The sequence below is a fragment of the Lactuca saligna genome, chromosome 8 (genome assembly GCF_052625555.1).
Source record: "Lactuca saligna cultivar CGN05327 chromosome 8, ASM5262555v1, whole genome shotgun sequence".
Taxonomy (NCBI): Eukaryota; Viridiplantae; Streptophyta; class Magnoliopsida; order Asterales; family Asteraceae; genus Lactuca; species Lactuca saligna.
The window spans coordinates 80,681,919-80,692,352 of NC_136424.1; positions in this window are offsets into that span (position 1 = coordinate 80,681,919).

Consider the following 10,434-nt stretch of genomic DNA (forward strand, 5'->3'; position numbering starts at 1 on the left):
CTCAAGGGAAGCAAAGCTCTAGGCCTCTGGTATCCTGCAGGAAATGATTTCAGCCTTCAAGAATTCACTCATGCAGATCATACCGGTTGCAGATTAGATCAACAGAGTACTTCTAGTGGTTGCCAATATCTAGGAGGAATATTAGTCACCTGGTCTTCAAGGGAGAAAAATTGTGTCTTGTTGTCTACCGCAGAAGCAGAATATGTGGCCGCAGCCAGTTTCTGTTCTCAAGTTCTTTGGATGAAGACTCAACTGATGGACTACAATTACAAAATGTTGCAGGTACTGATTTACTGTGACTTAGAGAGTGCCATTGCAATTTCTCACAATCCAATTCACCATTCAAAGATTAAGTACATTGAATTGTGATACCATTTCATCAAAGATCACATAATTAAAGGTAACATTGAACTAATTTTTGTCCCAACTCATGAAGAATTTGCAGATGTTTTACAAAGGCACTTGACGCAACAAAATTAAATAGCTTTCTAGAAATGTTGGGAATGATGAATCCTAACCTGTAATTCCTTTTGAAATGATCGTGTGTTCATTTGGTATATCTTGTATACCACAATCACATATTAATCATGTGTTCATTTAGTATATCTTGTATACCACAATCACATATTAATCATGTTCGGAATGATGAATCCTGACCCGTAATTCCTTTCACATCGAACTAAATTTTTTCCTAACATGCTTCTTTTCTTTTCAAAAGAAAATTCTTGAGGCATTCTCTTCACTGCGGTTCTAGAACAATATATTAATCATGTGTTCATTTGGTATATCTTGTATACCACAATTACATATTATCTATATATTCTTCGGGTCCTTAACTCCTTTTATTTCCAACTGTTTGATCAAGTGTTCTCTCAGCTCAAGCTACCGTAGCTATCCATGTCTCAACCGCTGTTTCACTGCCTTCCACCGCAGTCATCATAATTCATCCGCAATCACATTAAATGATCACTTCATAAATTCCCTGAACTTTGTGTGCTATTTAATTCTCTTCATTAAATAAAAAAACATTCATTTTGTAGCATACAACATTTCAGTTTCTTTCAAAATCATCCCTTCTCGTTTCAGAACTATTTTAGGTTAAGTGACAAATAAATCTTTTTCCCATAAAAGAAATCTTTTGTAACACCTGTGTTTCTGGGCTTGCCATTTTTAGCAATGTAATAGTCTAGGATAACCTTTGTAACCCCAATTTGAAATAATAAGAACGTATTATTTGAGTATTATGTGTTTTGTGCTTAATTGCTTAATTGTGTGATATGATTAATTAAGAATAAAATGAGCATCAAAATTTAAGTGTAAAATAAACTTGATATCATTGGATAATGTTGTAGTAGTTGAAACGAGGTTTCCGAATATATATAGAACGCCCAAATCTGACTTCGTATGAGGAAGTTATGATTTTCTGAAATTTCGACGTGGCAGTATGCAGTCCGAATACTCGATTTGAAATCGAGCGGTTTTTAGCCGAAACAATCTAAACGAGAATCGATGATCTCGTTGTTAGTAGCGAAACAATGAAAAGTTAGGCGAGAACGGACGTCAGACAAAGAAGTTATGAATTTATAACGAAGTTTTGCTGTCCCGGCCTTCTAAAAGTAAATAATAAAAATAAAAGTCAAAATTAGCCGACGGAGTCTAAATGAAAGTTGTTGACTATGGTCTGACCTATGCGTGGATATAAAGAACATCGAAAATGGAGCTCGTATGCGAAAGTTACACAATTTAGAAGTTGACGAGTCAAATTACGCCGAGCGTAATTTGAGTACGCCCAGCGTACTCAGTCGGATGCAACTTGTCTAACCAATACTCGAGTGCCACCAGTCGACGCACGCAATGACATCAAAGTATGCCCAGCGTAACCCGATTACGCCCAGCGTAATTTGAAATTACGCCCAGCATAATCCCAGACCCAGCAGCCTATAAATAGAACTCGAAATCAGCCATTTTCTCTTGTTCAAACTCTTTCTTCTCTCTAGTTTTTGCATCGTTTTGCATGCCGTTTGTACCCCGAAGCCCCGGTAATATTTTCGAGCCCCAAAATAAGATCCGAATCCCCGAGGATCCCGAAGAGCGTTCTTCCCGAGCTGAAGCGCTGCCCACGAGGAGCCGGTTTTTGTGAAGATCTTCCAGATCTACGGAGAAACACCTCTTCTGCAAGCCGTAGTGCTGCCCGGTCATTTTCTGATCAAGTGAGTGTGTAGTTATTTTCATTCCAACGCAATATTATGAAGTATTTTATATAAAATACGTGTTATGTGTATATATTTTGTTGTTATATGTGTGAATGTATGTTCACTCTCTTTTATCTTATAGATCTGATGCATTCTCTATGAAATACGTGTTATGTGTGTATGCCTCATCTATTATGTGGAATATGTATTGATTAAAGCATGCTATACAGGTTTTAAAACAATGTATAAAAAAATGTATATTTTTATCTACTAATGTGTTGGGTAGAACATGGGTAGATAATTCGTGTGTAATAAACAGATGAGAGGCCTCGGTGTTATTGGTGTTATTCTAGTCATTCATCAGAGTATGGATGACGAGAACAGACTATTCTAGACTGTCTTGTGGAACACTAGGAGGCTCATTACTTGTAGGTGTTGTGAACGACGTGTTCACCGGTGTACTCTATCCCCCACATGGTTGCCTTTAGGACACTCATTGTTGAGGAAGCCCCTCTGCAGTAATGTCCGTCCCGATGAAAATCCTGAATTAGGTTCCTTATAATAGATGTTATTTTTAGGGACGTAAAGGAGGATAACGGGAATGGGTAATCGGGTTTATTGTTGATTGTTGAATTAAATATAATTATTTATTGTGGGTTGAAACCCTACATGCTCACCAGGCTCCCAAGCCTGACCCACTCAGTTTATTTGTATTACAGGAAGTGGCGCAAGAGCTTAAGATGGGCGAATCATCAAGTTGTTTTTTTTACAAGTCTGTATATGTATATATTGTTGAATGACTTGTAATGCTATCGTTTATGCTTTATGATCTATATCGGAACATGACATCCTGACTTTTGATTATGAAATGAAATCATATTTCTTTATGAAATGTTTTATAAATATCTATTTTATCATGTTTTGTTTTTGGGAACAAATTCCGCATCTCTTTTAAAAAAATTAAAAGGATTTACTCTGAAAATTATTTTAAAAAGCATAAATGAAATCGGTCTTTTCTGGCCGAGATTTTGGGGATGTCACAGTTGGTATCAGAGCATTAGTTTAAGCGAACTAGGAATTTGTAGGATTTCTAAACTTAAACTTAGAATGCTAAGTGGAGATTGCGAGGTGTGTGTCTGTTAAATTTTAGACACAAGCACTAGTTTATTTTAGGAAAGTTGCCTAAAATGCTTTTATGTGCTAAGTGTTATATGTTGCCATATATGATATTATTTGTTCGGATCTACGGTTTGTTGCCAACCAGATCTGAAGGTTTATGTGTTTAGGATTCTAAGTGTATGTCTACGATATTAGAACTAGCATGTAATCGTTTTCGGAGTGATAAGGATGACTTGAATATATATCGTGAATGAAGATCTAAATTCCACCTTATTCAGTGTATAGATAAAAAATGGTGAGAACAAGAAGCGGTGTTGGAAACACAAACGAGAACAGGAATCAACCGCCTGTGATTCAACAAGTAGCTGTTGAAGCTGCTGCACCAGAACAGATCACCATGGCTGGAGTGCAAGCCATGATTCGGGCTATGTTAGCCGAACAAAGGGAAGAAATGCGACAGATGTTGCATGGAAATAGGGACGAACCTATCATACCTAACGTGGAACCCGAACCGATTCCCGAACAATCAGAGAAAGGGAACAATAGTCACATTGTGAGTCAAATTGGGACTCAAGAAGAACGAAGGAACGATCCGGAAAGGAGAAACAACAACGATGGGCGAATGTACAAGAATTTCTTGGGCGCCAAACCACCAAGTCTTTCTAGGAGCCCAAAGCCTGTTGAAATTATGGATTGGATCTCCGAAATGGAGATGGTATTTGAAAGTTGTGACTGTAGCAACAAACAGAAGACTGTCTTTGCAGTTAGGAAACTGAAGACTGGAGTCTTGAGCTGTTGGAAGTTGTTGGCAGATACTATGCCATGAGGAAAAGCTTTGAAAATGTCATGGGAGGAGTTCTTGGAACAACTAAGGGCGTAATATTGTTCAGAGATAGATCTGATTGATCTGAACAATGAGTTCCAAAACTTGAAGAAAGGGAAGATGAGTGTAGATGACTATGCTATGACATTCACTGAGAAAATGAAGTTATTTCTGTACCTAGTGCCAACAGAACTCTCCAAGATTGAGAGGTTCGCTAATGGACTGCCTGCCGACTTTGGTCCGACAGTCAAGATGACAACTACTCTGAAGATGGCTGTTCGAGCAGCTAAGAACGTGGAGGCCCAACAGAAAGGAAAAGGGTCTGGAAAGGATAGATGTTGGTGAAAAGAGGAAGTTCGAGGGATCTTCAGGATCCATCAAGAAAAGTAAATTCTCGAAATCTGGTTCGAGAGGAAGTGGAGTAAAGGTAGAGGCGAAATGGTGCGACAAGTGCAAGAAGAAGCATCATGGGAAATGTGACGGGGAAGTGGTCACATGCTTCAAATGTGGAAAGTCAGGGAATTATGCCAACAACTGCACCCTCACCAAGAATGTTTGTTATGTTTGCGGTGAGGAGGGGCACATCTCAAGGGATTGTCCGAAAAAGAAGGAAGTAGCAAGACCCAACATTCCGCCAAAGCCAAAGGCGAGAGCATTCCAGATGACACTGGAAGCTGCTAAAGATGAAGCTGATGTCGCTTCAGGTACCTTTCTCGTTAACAATTTACCTGCCCAAATTTTATTTGATTCTGGAGCCAACTACTCCTTTATATCGCATGAATTTCGTAGAAAACTAGCTTTGCCTGTAATTAGACTAGATAATGCTTTATTAGTCGAAGTTGCTAGTGACAAGTTTGTACCTGTTAGCCATCGTATGAAAAACATCTTAATCGACTTAAATGGGAATAAGTTCCACGAGGAATTATTGCCTATAGAACTTAATGGTTTTGACATCGTATTGGGAATGGATTGGCTTAGCGCCAATGACACCGAGATATTGTGCAGAAAGAAGATAGTCAAAGTAAACCCGCCTAGGAAAGAGTCATTTATGGTGTATGGAGATAAACGCAGAGTAAATTCTGGAATCATTTCTCTAATGAAAGCCAGAAAATGTTTAACCAAAGGATGTACATCATACTTGGCATTCATGATCGATGCTAAGAAGGAAAAGAAGGTGATGCAAAATATTCCCGTTGTATGTGATTATCCGGAAGTATTTCCCGAAGATCTTCCTGGATTACCGCCTGATCGACAAGTGGAATTCCGTATTGACTTGTTACCCGGAACAACGCCAATTGTAAAAGCACCTTATCGATTAGCACCGAAGGAGATGAAGGAGCTGATGATGCAACTTCAGGAGTTATTGGACAAAGGTTTCATTAGACCTAGTTCATCACCCTGGGGAGCGTCGGTGTTATTCGTAAAGAAGAAAGATGGAAGCATGAGGATGTGCATTGATTACCGAGAGCTGAATAAGGCAACAATAAAGAATAGATATCCGTTGCCGAGGATTGATGACCTATTCGATCAACTACAAGGTTCAAGTTATTTTTCAAAGATCGACCTAAGGTCAGGATATCATCAGCTAAAAGTAAGGGAGCAGGATATCGAGAAGACTGCATTCAGAACGCGATATGGACACTATGAGTTCTTCGTTATGTCATTTGGACTGACTCATGCTCTAGCAGCATTCATAGATTTAATGAATAGGATTTGTAATCCGTTCCTAGATAAATCTGTGATAGTGTTCATAGATGACATTCTAATTTATTCGAAAAGCCAAGAGGAGCATGGCAGACACTTGCGAGAAGTGTTGGAAGTCTTGAAGAAGGAGAAGTTGTATGCAAAGTTCTCCAAATGTGATTTTTGGATTTGTGAAGTCCAATTCTTGGGTCACGTGGTCAACCAAGAAGGGATAATGGTTGATCCAGCGAAGATCGAAGCTGTGATGAAGTGGGAACAACCGAAAAGTCCCACAGAGATCCGAAGCATTTTAGGATTAGCCGGATATTACCGAAGGTTTATCCAAGGGTTTTCTTCGATCACTAGTCCATTAACAGCTTTGACCCACAAGGGAGCTACTTATGCTTGGAATGATAAGCATAAAGAAGTGTTCGAGAAGCTAAAGAAGAAACTATGCGAGGCACCGATACTTTCTCTACCCGATGGAGTTGAAGACTTCGATGTTTATAGCGATGCGTCTGGTGTTGGATTGGGTTGTGTTTTGACCCAAAGAGATAAGGTGATAGCATATGCGTCTCGACAGCTGAAAGAGCATGAAAAGAACTACCCGACTCATGATTTGGAGTTGGCAGCGGTAGTTTTCGCTCTGAAAATATGGAGGCATTACCTCTATGACACGAAGTGCAAACTTTTCACTGATCATAATAGTCTCCAATATCTCTTTAGTCAGAAAGAATTGACTATGAGGCAACGACGCAGGCTAGAATTACTTAAAGGCTACGGCTGTGAGATACTTTACCACCCTGGTAAAGCAAATGTTGTTGCTGATGCTCTCAGTCGGAAAGTCAATCTTGAAAAGAGAAGGCCAAGAGCATTGAGAATTGAAGTTGTCTCGACTATTTTGGAAAGTATAAAGAAAGCTCAAAGCGAAGCTTCTGAGAAGAATGACCGAAAGGAGGAACGTTTGGGCAAAACGTTGGTGTTTGGTGTAAACAGTCATGGACTGAAGGTGTTCCAAGATCGGATTTGGATACCTATGATAGGAGGAGTCAGAGATCTTCTGATGGAAGAAGCTCACAAGACCATGTACTCGATTCATCCCGGTAGCACTAAAATGTATAGGGACCTGAAACCCTGCTACTGGTGGCCGACGATGAAGCTTGACGTTGCAAAGTATGTGGCTGAGTGTGTGACGTGTGCAAGAGTCAAGAGACAACATCAGAAACCGTACGGGAGTTTAGAACCATTGCCTGTGCCTATGGGTAAGTGGGAAGACATTGCTATGGATTTTGTCACTAAACTTCCCAGAACAAAGAATGGTCACGACATGATTTCGGTGGTCGTCGATAGATTCACTAAGAGTGCGCATTTCATAGCAGCTAGGGAGAAATGGTCTATGGAAAAGCTTGCGAATTCTTATGTGAAGGAAATTGTGAGACTTCACGGTGTTCCGCTAACAATTGTGTCGGATCGTGATAGTCGTTTCACCTCAAGATTTTGGAAAAGTCTATAAGAGGAATTGGGTACCAAGTTGTGTTTAAGTATAGCTTACCATCCGCAGACTGATGGTTAGAGCGAACGAACAATATAAACACTTAAAGATATGCTAAGAGCATGTACCTTAGAATTCCAAGGTAACTGGGATGAACATTTACCTTTGGTAGAATTTTCCTACAATAATAGTTTCCACTCGAGCATTAAGATGGCACCTTATCAAGCTTTGTACAGGCAGAAGTGTCGTACGCCATCTTATTGGCTTGAGGTTAGGGAAAAACAGTTTATGGGACCGGAGATAGTTCATCAAACTGTTGAGAAGTTGAAAATAATTAGGGAAAGAATGTTAGCAGCTCAGGATCGTCAAAAGAGCTATGCTGACAACAAACGAAGACCGATGACTTTTGAAGTTGGAGATTCGGTTTTGCTTAAATTCTCGCCATGGAAGGGACTTATAAGATTTGGTAAAAGGGGAAAATTAAGTCCAAGGTTTATTGGATCGTCTAAAGTTCTTCAGAGGATTGGGAACCAAGCTTACAAGCTCGAACTACCAGAAGAACTGAATGGAATTCATAACACTTTTCATGTGTGTTATTTGAGGAAGTTCACGGGAGAAGTTCCTGACATGATTCCACTTTCGGAGTTGAGAATCGATGAGAACAAAAGGTTGATTGAAGAACCAGAGGCAATCATTGACCGAAAGACTAAGAAGTTGCAACGCAAGATGGTCGAGGTAGTTCTTGTCCGATGGAAACACATGAATGGGCCAAATCTCACTTAGGAGACGGAGAGTGACATGATGAGTCGCTATCCGCATTTGTTTGCTAATGTGTGCTTCCGAGGACGGAATCATCCTAAGGTGGGGAGAATTGTAACGCCTGTGTTTTTGGGCTTGCCATTTTTAGCAATGTAATAGTCTAGGTTAACCTTTGTAACCCCAATTTGAAATAATAAGAACGTATTATTTGAGTACTATGTGCTTTGTGCTTAATTGCTTAATTGTGTGATATGATTAATTAAGAATAAAATGAGCGTCAAAATTTAAGTGTAAAATAAACTTGATATCATTGGATAATCTTGTATTAGTTGAAACCAGGTTTCCGAATATATATAGAACGCCCAAATCTGACTTCGTATGAGGAAGTTATGATTTTCTGAAGTTTCGACGTGGCAGTATGCAGCCCGAATACTCGATTTGAAATCGAGCGGTTTTTAGCCGAAACAATCTAAACGAGAATCGAAGATCTCGTTGTTAGTAGCGAAACGATGAAAAGTTAGGCGAGAACGGATGTCAAACGAAGAAGTTATGAATTTATAACGAAGTTTTTCTATCCTGGCCTTCTAAAAATAAATATTAAAAATAAAAGTCAAAATTAGCCGACGGAGTCTAAATGGAAGTTGTAGAGTATGGTCTGACCTACGCGTGGATATAAAGAACGTCAAAAACGGAGCTCGTATGCGAAAGTTACGCAATTTAGAAGTTGACGAGTCAAATTACGCCGAGCGTAATTTGAGTACGCCCAGCGTACTCAGTCGGATGCAACTTGTCTGAACAATACTCGACGCACGCAATGATGTCAAAGTACGCCCAACGTAATTTGAAATTACGCCCAGCATAATCCCAGACCCAACAGCCTATAAATAGAACTCGAAATCAGCCATTTTCTCTTGTTCAAACTTTTTCTTCTCTCTATTTTTTGCATCGTTTTGCATGCCGTATGTACCCCGAAGCCCCGGTAATATTTTCGAGCCCCGAAGTAAGATCCGAATCCCCGAGGATCCCGAAGAGCATTATTCCCGAGCCGAAGCGCTGCCCACGAGGAGCCGTTTTTGTGAAGATCTTCTAGATCTACGGAGAAACACCTCTTCTGTAAGCCGTAGTGCTGCTCGATCATTTTCTGATCAAGTGAGTGTGTAGTTATTTTCATTCCAACGCAATATTATGAAGTCTTTATATAAAATACGTGTTATGTGTATATATTTTGTTGTTATATGTGTGAATGTATGTTCACTCTCTTTTATCTTATAGATCTGATGTATTCTCTATGAAATATGTGTTATGTGTGTATGCCTGATATGTTATGTGGAATATGTATTGATTAAAGCATGCTATACAGGTTTTTAAACAATGTATAAAAAAATGTATATTTTTATCTACTAATATGTTGGGTAGAACATGGGTAGATAATTCGTGTGTAATAAACAGATGAGAGGCTTCGGTGTTATTGGTGTTATTCTAGCCATTTAGCAGAGTATGGATGACGACCACGGACTATTGTAGACTGTCCTGTGGAACACTAGCAGGCTCATTACCTGTAGGTGTTGTGAATGACGTGTTCACCGGTGTACTCTATCCCCCACATGGTTGCCTTTAGGACACTCATTGTTGAGGAAGCCCCTCTGCAGTAATGTCCGTCCCGATGAAAATCCTGAATTAGGTTCCTTATAATAGATGTTATTTTTAGGGACGTAAAGTGAGGATAACGGGAATGGGTAATCGGGTTTATTGTTGATTGTTGAATTAAATATAATTATTTGAAACCCTACATGCTCACCAGGCTCCCAAGCCTGACCCACTCAGTTTATTTGTATTACAGGAAGTGGCGCAAGAGCTTAAGATGGGCGAATCATCAAGTTGTTTTGTTTACAAGTCTGTATATGTATATATTGTTGAATGACTTGTAATGCTATCGTTTATGCTTTATGATCTGTATCGGAACATGACATCCCGACTTTTGATTATGAAATGAAATCATATTTCTTTATGAAATGTTTAATAAATATCTATTTTATCATGTTTTGTTTTTGGGAACAAATTCCGCATCTCTTTTAAAAAAATTAAAAGGATTTACTTTGAAAATTATTTTAAAAAGCATAAATGAAATCGGTCTTTTCTGGCCGAGATTTTGGGGATGTCACATCTTTTACCTCAAACTATCACATCTCTTAGCCCCTAAGCTGTCTAATCCGTTTCAAATCCCCCCTTATTCAATGGATTATAACCCCTCACCACACGTTACTCAAACGTGTGATCATGGGCCTGACAGTCATTCAATGCCCCATTTTCGAAAATAAATATTTTCTTTTTTATTTAAATTTATTTGTCGCTGATAATGGTTAAAA